Genomic DNA, 19998 nt, shown 5'->3' on the forward strand with positions numbered 1-19998 from the left:
ACAGGCCATACAGCAGCAAGTACGTAATTTGCACTATGTAAGCACAGATGCTACTCGGTCTCTCCTTTTGTTAGTAAGACTGCTATATAGACTCACTTATCTAATCTTAACAATGCTGCACTAAAATATTCTATAACATAAAAATTGTCATGCCACCACCAATACAAAGTCCATCTCTTGATTAATTCACAAGCTCTTTCACAAAACACGGCACGTGTTCACAATTAGCAAAATTAGCCCACTGTTCCAGCAGCTTCACAGGACTCACTACAACTACCCAGAACTCCCAAGCACAAGCCTGCATCTGAGTACTTTTTGCATGCAAAATATAATAGTATGCAACACACATGCTGTTGTCAACTGAAAATTTCCAGTTTCCTCAAGAAGTTGACTTAAGCACTTCATATAGTCTTATGTAGCTCTTAATGTCCTAGACACAGAACATTCCTGGGTTGCTCAATCTGTAAGATCTATTCATTAAACACTCTCAACCCAAACAGCTAGCTCAAGAATGAGATCTCCAGCATTTTTAAACAAACTTAATTTCTTAGTAACATTTTAGGGTTTTTGATCCCGAGTAAAGAATTCTTGCAGACTTTGGAATAAACAGCATCTATTACTGGCCACTTAGTCTCCCCTCCAAGCAGTTAAAAATGAAAGGAATGTTGTTTATCATCCTAAAATAGCTCTCAAGTTAAACACTAATTGTTACCATTGGTGAAAAAGACAATTTCAGTTCTATGGCATTTAAGTTCTACCCTTAAAACACTGCGTATTACAGGTCCTCCCTGCCACTGTATTTTCTAGTTTGACATGCATTTTAAAATTCCTCTGCCCATGATTTCTCAACTTCTCAGTTTCAAAAAAGTATCTCGTATCTCCTTGGAAACCTGAAGACAACACAACAAAGACTGCTGGCTCTAACGCTTAGAAGCAGGTTAGAAAGAGAACTGCGTTCCCTTGCTAGTTAGGATAAACTTCAACACTCCATATCTCTTTACTAATGTATCTAACAAGAATCTGTCTCTCTCCCCCATTAATTTTCTTACCTGCCTTCACAGCCGTTCGCTCAAATCCTATCGACTCCTTCACTACTAACTTGCACTCACCTTGAGGTTTAATGAGCTTTCTAAGCATCTATGTAGAAAAATGTAAGCAATTTAAGGAGGCTGGTAATACCCAAGCAGAAGTCCACTAAGAAGTAAGCCTCCCCCTGCAAAACTGGCAAGAATAAAGAGAACTAAGACCCCTTTTGCAGAGATATATAATCTTAAACTACATCAATTGGTTTTTATACCAATTGCTCTTGATCAGCACAGGATACCAAAAAACAGCAAACTCATTTCTTTTGGGTTCTGTGCCCATCTGTAGCTGCCACAACCCCTAGTTTGGGAATTGCTGTTTAGATATTAATATTGCTGCTGCTACCAGCAAACAATGTTTGCCCCCCACTTCATCAATCCTTTAAATACCACTCTAGTTGCAGTAAGAAAAAAAAAAGTGCTGCTTCTCATTTTGGATGTAGGACTGCCAAGGGAAGCACAGACACCCCCCTATCCCCAAAAAGGGACTCTCCCCCAGCCTTGCAGTCCTGTGCATATTCTGCTCAGAGCAGCACTTTGCTGCAGCACTGTTGCAGGTTTAGCCAACATTCCCCTTGCAAAGCCACCTTCACCATTACAACAAAGCATATATTCCTTAATGAAAAGCTAAAATTCTGAAGGCATTTCCTACGAATTAGACATCTTCAGTGGCATAAGATGAGAAAAATTCTCTCTCACAGGAATCGACAGTGTTTTCTCAACTGAAGCACAGTGGGAAATTTGAATCATCCAGTTACTGCAGTTCAGTTGAAAGCCTTGCAGAGACAGGAACCAAGAATAACAAGCAGCATGGAAATACCAATATGAAGGGGAAAATCAGGAAGAATAAGATTCCTCCCCACCCCGCAAAAGGGATAGAAAATGGCACATGAAAGGCAGAGCAAGAATTTCCTTTCCAGAACACTACAAGAGCAAGAGAAGGTATCCAGCTACATTGAAAGCTGACAAGTTCACCATCAACAAAAAGGGATACTTCTTCGTACCTCTACCTAAGTAACACACTGCTGAGGGTTAGAGGATTGCAAAGCCAAAAGCTTAGCAGCACTAAAGGGGAGAACAAAAGATAAAATTACGTTGTAATAGCAAATATTTAAAAACAAAGAGCTAGAAAAGATACAAATGTCTGAGTTTTATGACACAAGCTGAACTAACAGGGTCCCAGAGAGATATACCCTGGAATATATTATTGTTATAACTGCCTATTGTAGATTTTTTTGCATAATCATCCCAAGCATCTGTTACTACTCCTAATTAAAGAACAGATGGTCTGACCCAATATGGCAATTTCTATGACCCTATATTTATCAGCATGTGGGGAAATTAAGTTTTGAGGTCTCAAGCAAGCAAAGCAAGATTAACAAAACCAGATAGCTAAATAGGTCTCAAAGCCATCTGGTATATGACACTTACTGAAAATAATATTCTTGAAGATTACATACGATGTATTTTCCACGGTCTCTGTACCGAGAAAACAGCATTCCACAAACTCCACCAGATGCAAATATGACTTAACTCCAGAAACACAGAGATTATCAAGCTAATAAACGAATCCTTTTTCATGTTAAACTAGTGAAGCACAGCTATTCCAGCTGTACAGTGAAATTTGTAGACGTGGAAGAACTCAGCATGTTCAGATAAAAGCTAGAGGCCATTTTCAGTAAAAACTTCTGATAAGGTCATCACACACCAGTAAAAAAAATGAAGAAAACAACAGAGGCAAAGGAAATAAAAAGCATTAAAAAAGTATACTTTTGCCTATATGTTTTAAGTGCAGGTTGAAAACATGCAGGTGCAGTGTGGAAAGCTGCATTCCCAAATCTGATAATAGATGAAGAAGACAGCTTGAAATAATTAATCTGCACAAGAAGAGAATCTGAGACAGGTATTAACCAATAAGGCAGTAGTAGCATATGAAAGGAAGTACACTTTTCTTTAAGTGAGTAATGTTCCTCCTTCTTCAAGAAATCTTTCAAGCCTTACTGGTAAAAAGGGCACTTCTGGTAGTATGCGCCTGTATGGATTATTTTTTTTTAATACTCTGTTGGAAAAAAAATTTAAAATGGATGAAAAGTTATACGTTCATGAGGCACAGGAGCTTCTGATGAGCCTATGTTCTGAAAATGTGCATACCAACCTCATTAAGTTGACAGGTAATATTATTATTGTAACAAAATAAATAAAAATTGCCCTTTCCACTTAGAAACAGTCACAGGGAATGAGTTAATATACATGTTCTTAAATTAAGAATCACCTGAAGGAGACCAAAGCAACAAGGAGGCTGGTTACTAGGGCATTCTGTGTGAAGACACCAGAAAGACGCTCTTCAGCCTAACTCAGAAGCAGCATTCATCTGGTACCAGCAACAGCAGACAACTAGTCAAAACAAGCGTGCCTCCTTGCAGTACATGCCAGCAAAGCACCTCTTCTATGGCTAATACAATTTTATGATACCATTACCAAGGAGAGTAAAGTACTTCGAGCATTCTACATGAATCTTATTAATTTTCTCTAAATAAACCAGACAGAAAAGCTGACTTCTTGCACATGGAGAATTTAATGACAAATCTCCAGACAATTCATCAAAAGGAAAGCTTAAGTCTCCAAGACATTGCTATGTTGCTGATCTCCCAAGACACAGAGAGAAGGGCTACTCTCACGCCCAGCACCCCTTCCCTAGTAGAAATGTGGGCATCATTAATCTGCATCACAGAAATACTGCTTGCAACTTTCTGCATTTGTTAGTTCCTAAAAATTTCAGCACTTGGGAGGGGGAGGTGAAGTCAAGTCATTCATAGTGTTTAATTCAATTTATCTGCTTTTTTTTTTTTTAAGTAATTTTCATCACAATCTTGGAACTGATTTATAGATATATAGTTCTAAGGCTGTATATTAATAAAGCCTTAAAATACAACTACTGAAAGTTTATTTCACTGCCATTTTTCTTTTCAGACCATGCTACCAGTCATTACTTTGTCAAGCATTATTCTCCTAATATTTAAAACCTACTTCCAACATAACTAGTAAGCTGTGAAGTGCTCAACTTTTGTATGGCTGTCACTTAAAGTGTACTTGCACTCATGGAAAACCGTTATTAGATGTGACTGGTTTGAGTCAAACTCCCCATCACTGGTTACCTGACACACTTACTAGAGCTACAAATTCTGTGTCGGGGATGGTAACTCACCAGGGTGCCAGTTAAAAAGCACATTTGACACAATCATTTACCACTGAAGAATAACTTTTCTACTGTATATAGAAGTTAAAAACCCCCAAACTTAAAAATTCATTCTACTGTACGAAGCTCAGCATCCCCTTTGTGCACGCATGTGATGGGGGGCACACGCAGGAGGAGGAACAGAACAGGAATAATTATGCTTGGTTTGAATCCATTATTTAATTTCATTAATTGAAAAACATTCCAAGATATACTTAAGCATGGAAAAATTGACACAGAAAACAGATCGAATGGTTGTCTGAAAGTACCTTGGGGTAAAGTGAGTTCAATACATACAAATGACAGCAATTGAATATATGAAGACACGCTGTACTGACTTAGTTAAACCAATGTCATCCCTGTGCATGAATGTTCTTATATAAGGTTAAGTCCATTTTTCACCAATTTATCTTGCTATTTACCAGGAATATTTCTACTTCAGGACTGATCTCATCTTTTCTAGACTATAGGAAAAAAAGACACTAGACATTCCTATGTACTTTCTTCAGTGGATTTATGATTTGACATTCCACAGCATGGACACCAAATTAAATGTGCACCTATACGAGCTGAAGAAAATACTACACAGAAATCAGCTGGTTGCCTACAAATTTCTGTATCAATTTAAAGACACCTGCATTAAGTATTGACTTACTGGATTATATTAGAAAAACAAGTCTGATCTAATAATGCCACTTTTCTGAATTTTTCCAGTTGTTCCCAGTGAGTTTAAAAATAGAAAGTAAGCAAGCTTAATGCACCCATAACAGAAAACGTTACTGAAACTGCTAAAAAGGGGACTATTGTGAAAAAGCAAAAGCTGTGATTGCACATTTCATGCAGTCTGGTGCAGAAAGTTGTAAGAAAAGAAAGGGACCTGCAATCATCACAGACTCCCCTTGAACGCGAGCACCTTTCGGAGAGCAGACTACACTCTCACCCCATAATAAGGGTTTTCAAACTGACGCTGTACATGCCAATAACGCAGCAGTCTACTGTGGTTAAGTTCGGAGGACATTACGCCACCTGCAACATCTTCACCCCCTGCTCTGTCCTTTGAGGGCATTGATAAAGAGAAACGGGACAACAGACAACTCATCAAAAGAGCTAGGAAACACAGTTAGGAGAAGATGAGGTTTAACAGTTCTTAAGTTATTTAGGACACAAGAAAGCCCTTTAGAATCAAGGAAAATAAACATCTGCAAAAGGGAGAAAAGCAAAAAAGTCTGCAGCGTGCTCTCTAAGACAATGCTTAAGAGTGTTTAACAATGAAATTAAATATGAACCCATAAGGCAATAACAAACTAATAATAAAATGCAGCACCAGCCTCATTTATAAATCTTCCATTTAATATACAACTCACTGTGGCCCATCTCTTCTGTTCTTTTTTTAAAGCTTTCTGAGGTCCTCCTCTTCCACCGACCAAATACATACTATGTCATTTAAAATGCACTGTTACGCTGATGCAGAAATTGTGCTATAAAACTTGCATTTGAAAGTTCTTATTGTTTCTCAGATTTGTGTTTGCCACAGAAAGTAAATTCTGTACACATTTTATAGCACAGTAAAATATAAATGTTGTGGCTGGACGCCCAGGTGAATTAAGTCCACATTTCTGATTTAGCCTACATCTTACTGCATTTGCTATTTTTAAGGAGGGAGCAATTTATGGGTACATTTTTACCCATAAAAATTTAAAAGGAAGCTCTCCAATTAAAATATTTTCCCTATGGATATAGTAACTTTTAATGTGCACACATGAAAAGAGCTATGGTGATTCCTTGACAGCCAACTGAAAGACACCAACAGCCAGCAGACCTTTATGAAGAAGAAAATATTTTTCAGTGATAAAAAAAAGAAAAAATCCATACGAGTATTTGGTTATACCTAGTTACACTTGGAATCACTGTAAACTTGACTGTCATAATACCATACTGAAGCTGTTTTCATTTTCCAGAACAATTTAAAATGTTGCTGCTAAGCATCAAGGAGGCACTTGAGGTGCAAATGTTCTTACCGAACCCTGCTTTGAAAGTTTGATATGAAGCTATCATGCCCAACTTCTGTAAATATTAAACACAACTGTGAGCACTGAAACTTTACTGACAGGTAAAGCAGATCCACTCCATAGTTTCTGAAAAGTTCAAACCTTAATAGAAGGCAGATTGGGAAAAAATCTTATCAAAATAAACTTTACAGTAGTGATTTGCACTGGCTGTTGTTTCAGATGGGTGTTTGTACATTATTTGTTACAATAAAACCTTCAAATTACTACACCTATGAATACATCCCATTGGAATATGTTTGTTTCTATATTCTTGAACACACAGCAATTTTAAGTATCCTTAACATATATTTGATGTCTCAGCTAACACTAGCTGAAAAGCAGAATTACCAATATCCATGATTCATACTAACATTTAAAAAAACCTCTTCTGTATCTTCATACACAAGGCAGTTTCCATTAGTGTGTACATGAGCAAAAGGAAGAGTCTTCTCAGGACTCTTAAGAGCTCCTAAAGTGCTCTTCACTCAGCCACTCAATTTCTGAAAAACTGTTTTACTATCAGAAACTTCACATGGTGAGGTCTCTCTTCCCCAGGAAAATTCTGGGAGGAAACAGGTAGTTAGCACCAGCTCATGAAAAACTACCTGCCTTCTTTCAAGACAATTTTTCCATGAAGCCCTGATGCAACACCCTTGGCCTCATTAATCAGACACACACGTCTAAGGGCAGAGCTCTGAAAAGCATCATGGAGACAGATGCTGTTGGGGTGGGAGGGGAACATTCACAACCCTCCACACCTTCTGCAACCACAGCACCATGAGCACACACAACACGAGCTCTACACAGTATAATGCAAAAATATAAACAAGGAAGGAGGTTGATGACTGTAGTTAAATGGCGGCAGCCCCACTGATGACAAGTCAGACACATCAACTATCATCCTACCTAGCCTGGGGACCACCAAGACGACTATCAGATGCTTCCAAGTTGACCCTCAGGTTTTCTATTTTCTTTCTTTCTGATTCTTTTGTTCAGCATTTTGTAGGACATATTGAATTATTCCTATCCTATTGGTCATTGCATGGTTATCAAAAATACTTTGGTCTACAGATGATGGACAGGCTCTAAATTCCGCTGCTGGTTCACACACCACAACCTGAGAACAAACACTGGTAAACCATATGAAAGCAACAGATTTTCTTTAATGATTTCTTTTTAAGTAAACTTTGGGGTGTAATCCATCAAATTGATAAGCTGTTGACTGCCCTTGCTTCTCTTCAAGTTGCTCCAGCTAAGCTCATTGCTAACCCATCAAATAATTTGCTTATTTCCTTATGTCTCCAGTTACTTTAAACTGAAATGCAACAGCACAGGTTCTTAGCCATTCTCCTGTTATTCTATACTTTGCACTGTTTGTGGCTGTTTCCCCAATCACTGGCATACTCCTTTGATGTCTTCAAGTTCATATGTCCAAATTTTTAAAAATAAGTTTAGTGCATTTTTTAAAAACTAAAAGTAACACTGGATTATTAGATGAAATTGCAGGTAAGAATTATACTCCTGAAACCAAAATAGTTTTGGTACAGAGTGTTTACATAAAGCAGGTGGAAGAAAAAGGAAGATCTGCAGTTTTTGTTGGATGCACTGAAATCAAACCTTTTGTCAAATACTCTCCTAGTTCAAGTTCCTTCACATAAATTATTCCCCATACTTTTACATCTGAAAACCAGATCACTTGAAATACTATGAAATGCTTTTATATAAAATATGAGCAATTAAGTCAGTAACTAAGGCTTCAACTTTTTTTGTCACTAATGGCATGGGGTGGGGTTTCTTTAGATGGGACAAAAGGTCAAAGTTTTCTGTGTTGGAGGCTTCAATAATCTCGCTATTATTTGCTGATTTTACCATTGAAAGATTTATGCAGTAAGCCATCTGTATTTGTCATTCATTCCGTATACCAAAAAGCCTAATAAGAATTTTAAAATTTTAATTCTGTAGAAAGCAATAGAGGTCACAACTGGCATTTTTATGGTACCACTACTGTGACTACTAAATTCAAATGCTTGCATAACCATGGGCCAGCTCCCTCTCAAAGGATAGCTAGTACAGATAGTCCTTTTTTTTTTTTCCTGGTTTGATTAGTCTGCAAACTGATTCTGATTTTTAGAGAGGCAAGTCCTATTCCTTAACTATTCTCTAGGCCACTTGGATGCAGTTTTCAGCTATGCATGCTGCACAAACTGTTCAGTTTAATTATTTTTATTTACATCATAGTAGATGAAAATGCTTCCTATTAACAGATGAATACAAGACAAACAAACACTCTTCCGTTCTTTTTCTACATGAAACCTAGTATAAGAACAGCCACTATTCATTTAGTTAAAGAAAAACTCATTCACACAATTCTTTCCAAACATTAGCACACATACAAAAACACATTCGGGTAGAAGTTGCCAGTGAAAGGTAGGAACAAAAATAGAGTACACAACCACAGACATTTCAATCCAAGTAAGAAGCAGAACAACATCAATCCATTACCACCACAGTTCCCAAGACCTTCACATTCAGACCTGTATTCCCCCTCACACCATAGAGGATGGGGAAGCAGGGCTGTTTCTGGCTTGCCCCAAACCTTTGCAACCCCCAGCCACCCAGTCCCCCTCAATTTAAGAAGCCAAACAGCCTTCTGCACCCCTTTTCTCTCTCCCACCCCAATCCATTTAACTCCAGCTGAAGTAGCTCTGGTTCTGTCTAACTCAACTCCCCCCTTCCAAGCTTTGGCCCTACTTGTCTCCTGCTCCCCTTGGCTCAGCATCGTTTTTCTGGCTTCCAGAAAGGACAAAACTAAGGGCTGAAGAGGAGAGAGGGGAAAACACTTCACTGCATGCTGCATGTCCTCAGTAGGCCCATCCTATCATAAAGAAATTGCTGTTTTATCAAATAAACACTGTATTATTTTCAAAAGACCACAATGGGGTCCTAATGGGAAGACTCTTCCATGAGCACATAGCAGCTGGGGAAACATGAGATACCTACACCACAACACACGCACACAAAAGGAAATAATTATGGTACTATGCGCAGTCTTAACTTTTAATAGCCACGATACCAGAGAATTCAATGTTTCATCTGAACAGGCTCCGAAAATGTGCTGCAGCACAGGATTTCTGAGAATTACTTTACAGTGGGAAAATATGCAGCTGTATTCTCCTAGACTTTCATATTTTTTCTGCACTACAAAACAATGTCGATTGTATGTGTCTATAGTCTCATGCTGTCTAAATGCCACCCCATTGATCTATCCAATCTTTGTTAGGGACAAAACAGATATCGACATCTATGAGGCCTGCAGGGACTGAGCTGGGGGCCCACGCTGAGCCCGGGGCTGCCGTTTAACATTACAGCTTCAGCCCAGTTGACGGCCTGCCGCTGCCAGGAACAGGAAGACTGAATCCTCCCATCTCCTCCATTCCTCCCTTCTCTGTTTTGGGCCTACAGTCATCTCCTCGCATTACAGACACATTCAGCTTCCAAACCAGTAGAAAACTAACCCGGTAACAAAAACTGAATCAGTCTCTTTTTGCTGAGATAATGCAGCAGATCAACTTATGGTAAGTGTGAGAACTAGGGAGAGGAACAGAAGAGAGAGGAGGAGCAGATACAATACTTCAATCTTTCAGGGTACTGCTTACCTGTAATGCAAAACCACCAGCCATAATTTAAGTCTACAGACATTTTCAATAAACTTTACTATATCCTAAAGATTTTAGGAACTTGTATATGCCTTCCAAGTTAGAGGAGAAAAAGCAAAATATAGCACATGTATATAGAAAACTCGTGGCTCAACTAAACTTGAATTAGCCCGCATTACAACACTCAAAGGAATGCCTCCTTGTGAGGGCAAAATACACCTAAGGCTCAACTGACCCCACAAATTCCTATTGCATAGCTATTTGTGAAGCTGTTTATATCCCTGAAAATGTATGTTTCTAAACTGGGGAGAAGAGAAAACTCTCACAATTCCTCTTACTCAAGCTGAAGCAAGCTTTGTTATAAGCATGTATAGTCCTTTATCCATACTGTACCACATACCACAGTAGCCGCTGACTACTGCTGACCTTACACTATGAGCGTCAGAACAAAGTTAAGACAAAACACAATGTTTAAGGAACCGATTAACATATACAATGTATCCAGAGTGTAAAAATCAGTATTTCTAGAAGAGAGAAGCTTTGAAGACTGGCCTTCACAGTATTCATATCTAAAGCAACAAAAACACAGTTCTTCAATCCCAGTAAACCTCTACTTCCACAATTCAATGTTAATAATGGATCTAAGTGCAAATGAAGATCTCACTGGGTGCCCACCTTCATCTTCATACACCTAAATATTTGCACAGATCTGGTTAGCCGTACTCCTGTGATGATCTAACTAGTTCCGAGACTGCTGGCAAACCAAGTTAAGTAAGCAGCTCAAGTCCCTCCCTTTTCCTCCTGCTCAAAATTTCTAAACCAGAAAAATACATCAATCCCTTAACTCTTCTCCAATATGGTTCTTGCAATCCAGAATGGAGCTTTTGGCTTTCATTCCAGTACTTATTCCCAAAACACAGCTGTAAAGTATAAAAATCAATTACTAATATTTTGATATAAAACAGCTCACCCAGACACTACACAGGACAGATTTACTATTCTCATCATTCATTAAAACATTCAGAAATCTCCAGATACTTGTTTTTCACAAATGTTGACAGAGATGAGTACTGCTTTTATTATCACTGTCTAAGCTTGTAATAGAAGATTACTTTTCATTTCAAATGACCAAAGCCAAAAAGAAAAAAAAAAGGAACTTCCCCTGAGCATTGATCATTATTCTCAATTATGAATCATGAAAACCATATTATATACTAAAACCATCCAGTTTTTAAACCGTTCAGACTTCTCTGCACACCCACATTCCTATTAATGCATTCAACTAATTCATATTATGAGTTTTATATTCATAGAAAAGACCTCCACTTACAGAAAAATGGTTCCTCTTGGAAATATCACGGGCATTTGAAGAAGGGCACAGGAAATCTCTCTTCAAAGATGCAGCAGCTGGTAAAATAGAGACAAAACTAAACAAAATATACAGATAAAATATTCTTGTTCAGACTTAACTAGTTCAAGATCTAGATAGCCAATGAGTTGGAGAACGATATTCTGAAAAAAAGAACCTTCCACTGAGAGCATCGGCCACAAAATCTCAGCAGTATCAAACAGCAGTACTTCCATAGAAGAATGGTTCAAGCCACCCAGGACTTTTTAAAACCAAACAAGTAATTATCTGCATTTTTCCCTATCCTCAGAACCTCCTTTTGTTACTCATTCCTGCTCACTGCTTAAAAATCAACTCCTCCCACCTTTCCTTGTCCTGTTCCTTCTCCCTCCTTCTTTCCACTTTTTTTTCTTTTAAACAGTCTCCTGCTCTTACAGTCTTTCCTTCCTTCCCTCCAAGCGCCCAGCCCTGTCTCCCAGCCTAGCATCTTCTCCTTTCTTTCTGTTCTTCAGCCCTCTGGTATTTGAATCACAATCGCTTCCTCCCTCCGCTCTGCGCTGGATGCCAAAACAGACAGCACTACCAGTACCGAACAGATTGTCCCTGCACTCTCATTTTGGAGACCCACAGTTCATGGAGGCTGATATTTCAGAGAAAAGCGATGCAAGAAGACACGCTCAGGCACTGCAGCCACGCACCGGGGCAAGCTCAGGTGCCCCACCAGACCCTGCAAAGTCTGGCCAGTGTTACAAACAGTGAGTGAAGCAAAATGAGGGTCCTTCAGCAAACTTACTTAGCTGCCAGAACAGTAAACATAAACTGAGTGTGTGAAATCTGTCCAAGCTAAAAGTCTTTGACAAAAAGGGCTTAAATTGGGACAGTTTTGTTTTTTTTTTTTAAAAACAGTACAACCACCTCCCTCTAAGTTCCAAACAATGGGACTGCTAGAGCTACTCAACTAAATAACTGCAGATTAAGCTAAACAACATAATAGTTTTCTCCTGCACTACAAGTCCCAGAGCTCTGACCAATGAGTCAAGATAGCACTAACATTTCCAGAATAGCATTTATGGCGAACGATCACCAATGCAGACTTGCCTTACAACACCAGGCTGTGAAACTCAGAAGATTAAGGACTGACTGATGAGCAACTCTGCCTTCTGTTCAGCAGGGCAGGAGAGGGCACACAGCTGTAGGCAGCCAACTCAAGATACACTACCCTCATTCATCAGGCAGAGTCACTCAGAAAAGGATCACTTTTAAGTAGTAAAAAATCTCAGGCAAACCCCGACATAACAGTTTCAAGAACTAAACTGTACAGCTTCATACTGTGCGGGACAGTTTTATCCAAATGCATCAGAACCTGTGCTGCAACATAACCCACCATGAAATATTTGATTAGCTGAACTAAGCAAGACATTTAAAAGATGCCCCCTGTGCTTAACAAGGCAATACAAGCACATGTGCTGTGCACTGGAGTTCAGACTTCACACACCCATCCTCTGTCACTATTCCTGGGTGAAAGACCCTCGAACAACCATCGAATCAGCGGATGGGGGAAGCCAGAACCACCCCTTCCAAAGGGGGCACCAGCTTAAAAGCATTCAGTGAATTAACATGTAGGCCAAACTCAAGGATGTTCTATTTAACTTAGGAATTTTTTCCACTTGCAACCTCTATTGTGTAAGCTGCCTACTTTATCCTCTGATGGCTTTACCAGCTGAGGTTTTTGGGTTTGCTTTTTAAATCTGCTTGGGACTTTCAAGAAAACAGAACAACTATAACTACAACTTGGAGTAGCAGGATTTATTATTTCAACAGCTGTTCACAAGTGAGATTAATTCCACTAACAATGAGGAAGAGAACATAAATAGAAAAGAAAAACCAACCTTCACTCAAAAGTGTAACATTTTCCTAAGTTCAGTAACATAATTCTGTTGGTTTAGGTCTTGCAATTTTTATTTTTTAGCAAATATCCTTAAATTTTCTTTCCCGTTAAAAAAGGCAAACTAATGTAAAACTCTGCTGCACAGCTACATTTTCAGTCCTCCAGCCATTTGGAATTATTTTCTACTTGTTTTGCACTTAAAATGCCTTCTCAGACATGACAGATTAAACAGAAGCCCATGCATCAAGTAGAAGTTATCAGAAAACCTACATGGAAAAAAATACTAAACCAGATGGAATTTGCATCTGTTTGTCTTCCATTGCACTTTAACGTCTTGATTTTACCAGTATAGTCTATTTCATCGAATTAAATAAAGGAAAAGATACAGCATCTTCTTGGGGTAGGGGTTTTAGTGTGCTGTTTGAGAGATGTAATTGGCAGGACCAGCAAAGGATGTTCAATACTGGTTCAGTAATTCACAGAAGAAATCTGTCAAACAGCAACCATTTAGGAAAAGAGCCATTAGAGATTTCTGGATAGTCTCCAGTCACCATGCCTTCAGCTTTCAGCACATGTAGCTGTGCTACAGCTATTTGAACAGACTTTTTGAACTGTGGTCCTTTACTAAGCGTTTCCAGTCATCACAGGGGAAGACCTATCAGCCAGGCAGTCCCGAGATCTATATTATAGCATACATTTATAAGATACCTAGCAATACTGTATGTTGCTGAAGTTACAGCAAGTCTGCTCAAATGACAGACATAGTACAACAAAAATAGTCACACAGGCCACTCACTTGTCTGGCTTTTTATATCTTTGCAAGCCAAGAACCTCCTTCTCTGCGCTCTTTATACTGTTCTGACTCAGGCAAGAAGACCTTTAAGTCAGTCCTAGTCTTGCCCAGATAGGAACTGCAGAAAAACATCATACATGCAAGTAGGTGGTTAGCAATACCAACACGGAATTAGTTATTCCCTCCAAGTCTTCCTGAGTGAAATACCAGTCCAGCAAAACTCTGCGAGTTAGTTTTGGGGGTGGTGGTCTACAAATCACTCACATACAACAACAACAACAACAACAGAAGAGCATTATCTTTTTGATTTTGAAAAATACCAACACTGCTCTCAAATTCATTAAGAACGAGTTACTTAATGGTATCTTTTCAATAGCATGCTGGCTTGGACAGCCCACATTGATTCTGGATCTCACCCAGGCCAAAGCCTACAGAGAAGGCTAAACCTGTGGTGGCACATAGCATCAGCAGCCGATTTTAGAATCTGATCTAGATAATGAGGGACCCCAATACTATAGGGCTCCACAAGGAAGTGGCCAAGAACATTAGCAAAAGTAACACTCAAATTCTCCTTTAAAAACAAACAAACAAAAAAACCCAACAAAAAACCCAACTGATCTTTGAATTAGAAAAACTGACAGTCAAATCCACCTACTTACAATAAAGTGTACCAGAGTATATAAATAACTAGTCTCAATAATTCCTAAACTATTACTGATTTGCTCCGAGAACTAGTAAAGCACAGGAGAGATCCCAGAGCAATATGAAACAGGGTACATGTCCTTTAACAATAGTGAAGAAGTAAGAAAATACTTAGGAAGCGGTAAGACAAATAACACAATTCTGATGCTTAGAAAGATTTGTGTATATTGCTGGGGAAAAAGAAGTGGGGTAAAAATCAATTTAAGTTAGAGGAGAAAGATAAATTACAGTCAGGAAGCCACATCAAACCAATATAATATTCTCCCTTGGGTAAATGTCTTAGTGAAGCAGCCAGTGTAGTTTATGTAAATGACATTTCTGATACTGTTCAACATGACCTGGAGACCATAGATCCAAAGTCATCAGTGTAGACAAGCGTAACTACTGGAAAAATTTGCTTTCAGAGAACTAAAGCACTGGCTCAGTACAAAAAACAGAAAGCACTTCAGGTCAGTCCAGCTAGAACTTGACCTGCAGCAAGTCTTGCTTAGTATTTTCATTATTAATTTGGGTGATCAAACAGAAGCCCCCTCGAAGAATCCACAAATGCCACCAAACTGGGGGATGGGAGTTGCAAGGAGTATGGAAGAGACGATACTGATTGCAGGTGAGCTTGGGAAATCAGGGATTCTAAAGCTGACCAGATAAAAGTATATGCAGGTAAAAGCAAAACAAAATGCTCTAAGTGTGAAAGAGAGAATTAAAGTAATAATAAAAAAACCCAAAACAAAAACACACACACAGAATTAGCCACCTAAAGAGTAGTAAAGTAGAAAAGAACTTGGGGAGCTGTATTGGATCACAGACTAAATAAGAGTCATAAACCTGACATTGTTCCAGAAAGGGAAATATCATTCTGGAAGGAGTTAAGACTACTAAGCACAAGAAGTTAAAGTATTTCAAGTCTACTCAACACCATTGTCCTAGCTTTGAAATACCATGTAGATCGTTCTTATATATTCTAAGGAATAGATCCTAAAATCTGGTTCTAAGGTTACTAAAAACAGATGGACAGCAACTGAAAACAAAACCTCATCATCTTAATACAGTTACGTATATTTGGTTTTCCAAGAGGTGTTTACAGTAAATGAAAAAAATAAAGAGTGGTCTTTATGTATAAATTCATTTTTGTGACTTAAGTGACAATGCACATGAACAGATTTCTCTTCCCCTTCACCTCTCCTCCTCAAATAGAAAAATTCCTTCCAACTTCAGTCTCCTCTTTTCTTAGTCTTGTAAAACTAACATGAAATACTTTAATTTAATCAGTGCAGTTACCAAGAATTTACACATTCTACACTAATGCTGATATCCATACTAATTCTACTGCTTTTTCACATTTGGCAATTCATCCCTAAGCAATCACAATTTTAAACCAAACGTCAATGTGAGGGTTTTTCCTTTTAGAAAGTAGTTACATTCTGACTCTAGCTGATGTCATACGCTGTGTTTACGCCTTTAATATAAAACAATTTAGCCTTTACTTATAGTTGTGTATGCACACATTTATTTTAGCTCTGATTATGCATGGTTTAGCTCTCATTTTATTTTTTAGCTTTGCTGTGAAACAGCAGTAATATTCCAACTCATACTTCACCAAAACTCGACATGTATTTACATCGGTACAGACAGACTCAGAGCACCTATCAGAGCTGAAGTGTCAACAGGACATAGCAAAGTATGACACCACCTTTCAGCCTTTTAAAGAATTCAGACTTTCAGCAACTCTTGTTTAGATTTTACACCACCCCCCCCCCAATTCCTTCATCAACATTCCTTTCTGCCAGAAATTTAATACTAGTAAGTTATTCACATACACAAGTTAGTTTCTATGAACCGGTAGACCGAAACAAAGTGGCAAACACACACTTATAAAGGCCATAAAACTAGAAATGGACAGCATTCCCCTTTTCCTTTAAAAATACGTACGCATATTTACTAGTTCAGAGATCTAAAAGCCAGAATAACATAAAAAAGCAGTTTGAAAACCCAAGACTTCTTATATATCATGTGAAAATATTTGCTGAAGGACAGAGCAAGACTTTGATTACATCTGCAGGACTATTCTAAATCATCTGTGAAGCTAGACCATGAAGTCTGGGTCCAACAGACACGCATGAGAAGGAATGTAAAACTCCTCCACTTACAGGACGAGTACCTGCAGCACTGCAAGAAGAAAGAAGGTAACTGCTGGCATATGTACAAAAAAGTGCTATATCTCTGATGCTATGGACAGAATGCAGTGTTTTCAGATGCACTAGCACCCATTTTCAGAAACAGAACTCAAAACACCCCAATTATCTATTTGCTGTGTACAACAGTTTTTGTAAAGTTTTAAAAACAAACCTTCTTAACATCCCTTTTTTGCCTTACATCTGCATTGACAGAGAAAACATCAGGAACCTGGCAAACAAGTCAGAGAAAAACGTAAAACAACATAGTCAAACAAATTACCACCACAAGTTACCACATCCACCTGAACGGGGCGGCACCACTACACCTGAAGGGAGACAAATAGGCTAAGGAAAATAGGGAATAGTGATGATGTTATCATTGCCCTACAGAAGGCTGATCTCTCTCCTAACATAGCATTTTCCATCAGAAAACAATTCTCAAAGTATTTGTCTCCTACATTTTGTTATTATTTGGGAACTTGTGAGTCTGAATAAACAGTGGTGAGCTCTTAGTATTGCAACACCAATCTTACTCACCAACAAGTTGCCACTAATAAAAATACTAATTACACAGCTATCCTAGAGCAATGACAGATTACAAGCAGAGCCAAATTATTTGGTGAACATGGGGTAAAAGTAAAATCAAGGTAATAGAAATGAGTCCATCATGGGTAACAAGAGACTAGCAAAACTCAGTTTCTTATTGATTTGTGCCCTATGCTCCAAAGCATCTTCCATCTCCAGAACTTAATACTTTTAGCTCCATTCCCTGAGAACTGCTTACGCTGCACACCCCATCAGGGCAATACATTGGATTTCTCTGCTATCAAGCTACCACTCTGCACAAAGCATTTGGAACTTAGTATCATTGAGACTTGTATCTATCCATCAAACTGATGGAAATCAGCAGGTTCAAAAGCTGTTAGGAAAGCCTAGACAACATTAAAGCAGGTTTAAAAAAACAGCACATACATACAAAGCAAGAGTATTTCTGTCCAGCACAGAAACTAGGTTGTTAGTTTTAAACTTCCCCTATCAAAATTATCTCAACCAAATAAGAGAACAAATCAAAGCATGTCTTATTTGTTCACCTTTGCGACAGGGTACTCCCGAACCCTGAAGCTACAAAAGGAAGCACCTTCCAATTATTTTTTCCTTCTGATTTGAATTGTCTATATTTACAAAGTCAAATAACACATACTGGACATTCATCCTGAATATACACTAGAACGCAGATACATTTTTATGCGTACATTCAACTGCTTTGCAGGAAAACACATTTTACAGAATTACTTTCTCATAAATTCTTAAGTGGCTGTAAGAGTTGAATTAGAGATGCACAAAAGTCAGTAGCACGGCAAGCAGGATTCTTTCATGATCAAGAGCCACATGGAAAAATGCAGGAATGTGAGGTTATTGTTTCCCTGACCATACAAATGAAGAGCTACTGGAAAACCATGAGGCAGTGTGCAACATTTATCACTCTGCAAAGCGAAGACTGAAACGGCAAGCTGTGCCTGGCAGTAACTGAACTGCATCAGCAAAGAAGTACTAACAGCAGTACGGATTTTTCACGAACACTGGCACCTCTGCACTATGGCACTGTAACCAATACTGAAAAGACACCACCAGAAAACATGACAGCTGCCACGTTGCTTTCCAAGCAGCACCTCGTAAAACAAATCTCTAATTTTTGTTTCCAGTTAAAATAGATGCCCTTTTTTCCCTGCCCCCCCTCCCCCCCTTTCAGAAACACTGCCTTGTTGAAAGGAATTCCTTGTTATTTTAAATAAAATAGTTGATTCGGGGGGGGGGGGGACGGGGGGGACGGGACACGGAGACAGAACGGACGACAACAAACCACCACAGGAATAAAACCTCCAGGCTCAAAATCTACAATAAATACTTTAAATAAACAAGCTTAAACTTACCTAACAGTACATTACCTCCAGTGTTTTCATCATTATTTTAAAATGCTAGGAGGTTCCCCCTACTTCTGAGCAGCAAAGAAAAACAGAAGGAAAAAAAAGGGGGGAGGGGAAGGGATTGGAGATACAAATGAGCTTATCAGCTGCTCAAACCAGGAACAAGACTTTTCCAAACACCACCTTCTTGTGTAATATGAAGTATATATATCTCAGGAACACAAGATACAAGTTAACATCTCTGTGCCCTCTGTGCTTTAATATACTTTCCATTTTGGTACCATAGAACTGAAAAGAAATCAATGTACTCACGTATGCTCCTCTACCACAAAGTGCAAAAACATTCTGACATAGCTGTTTCTGATTTCTGATAATACTTACTACTAAAAACATTTCAATATAGTTCTGCAATTCCTTGTCAGAAGTACTTACTGTACAAACACTGTTTTTCAACAAAAAATCTGAAACTGCAGGATGGTGCACTTGTGATAAAAATAAAATACTGTAAGCCACAAAGCTGAACTGTAAAAAAGCAAGGAAATACACATTAAATAAGAAAAAGATGAAAACTATGTTTTATGCCTAGACAGATCAGCTGAAATAAAAAGCATGAAAGATATTTTTAAATTCATATTGGCCATGATTAGGATGATCCCGAGCTGCACTGACAATACAAAGGCTAAGCAAGAGGTACTATTTCAACGCCTCACTGATCAATTTAGAACTAGAGCATAATCACTGCATAGATGTTAACACAGAATAAAGTTATTTTATAGGTAAATTGTATTTGCAGTTGAGATGAAGAAAGGCTGAGAGTTGGGGTTGTTCAGCCTAGAGAAGAGAAGGCTTGGGGAGACCTTCTTGCAGCCTATCAGTACTTAAAGGGGGCTTATAAAAAAGATGGGGGCAAACTTTTTAGCAGGGCCTGTTGCGACAGGACAAGGGGGAATGGCTTTAAACTAAAGGGGGGTAGATATAGGCTAGATATAAGGAAGAAATTTTTTACGCTGAGGGTGGTGAAACATTGGCACAGGTCGCCCAGAGAGGTGGTGGATGCCCCATCCCTGGAAACATTCAAGGTCAGGTTGGACGGGGCTCTGAGCAACCTGATGTAGTTGAAGATGTCCCTGCCCATGGCAGGGGGGCT

General features: G+C 38.7%; 1 protein-coding gene across 5 annotated transcripts in view; it reads right to left on the minus strand.

Annotated features, from left to right (window-relative positions):
- SIPA1L1 (signal induced proliferation associated 1 like 1) overlaps positions 1–19998 on the minus strand; it is a 223505-nt gene that overhangs the window by 122474 nt on the left and 81033 nt on the right. For 4 of the 5 annotated variants that reach the window (XM_076344755.1, XM_076344754.1, XM_076344756.1 and 1 more), the window contains one exon: positions 11352–11428. The exons of the other annotated variant lie outside the window; for it this stretch is intronic. The gene's annotated coding sequence lies outside the window, so the exon portion shown is untranslated. The remainder of the gene's footprint in view (positions 1–11351; positions 11429–19998) is intronic. 5 annotated transcript variants of the gene reach the window in all.

Source organism: Aptenodytes patagonicus, chromosome 7 (genome assembly GCF_965638725.1).
Source record: "Aptenodytes patagonicus chromosome 7, bAptPat1.pri.cur, whole genome shotgun sequence".
NCBI lineage: Eukaryota > Metazoa > Chordata > Aves > Sphenisciformes > Spheniscidae > Aptenodytes > Aptenodytes patagonicus.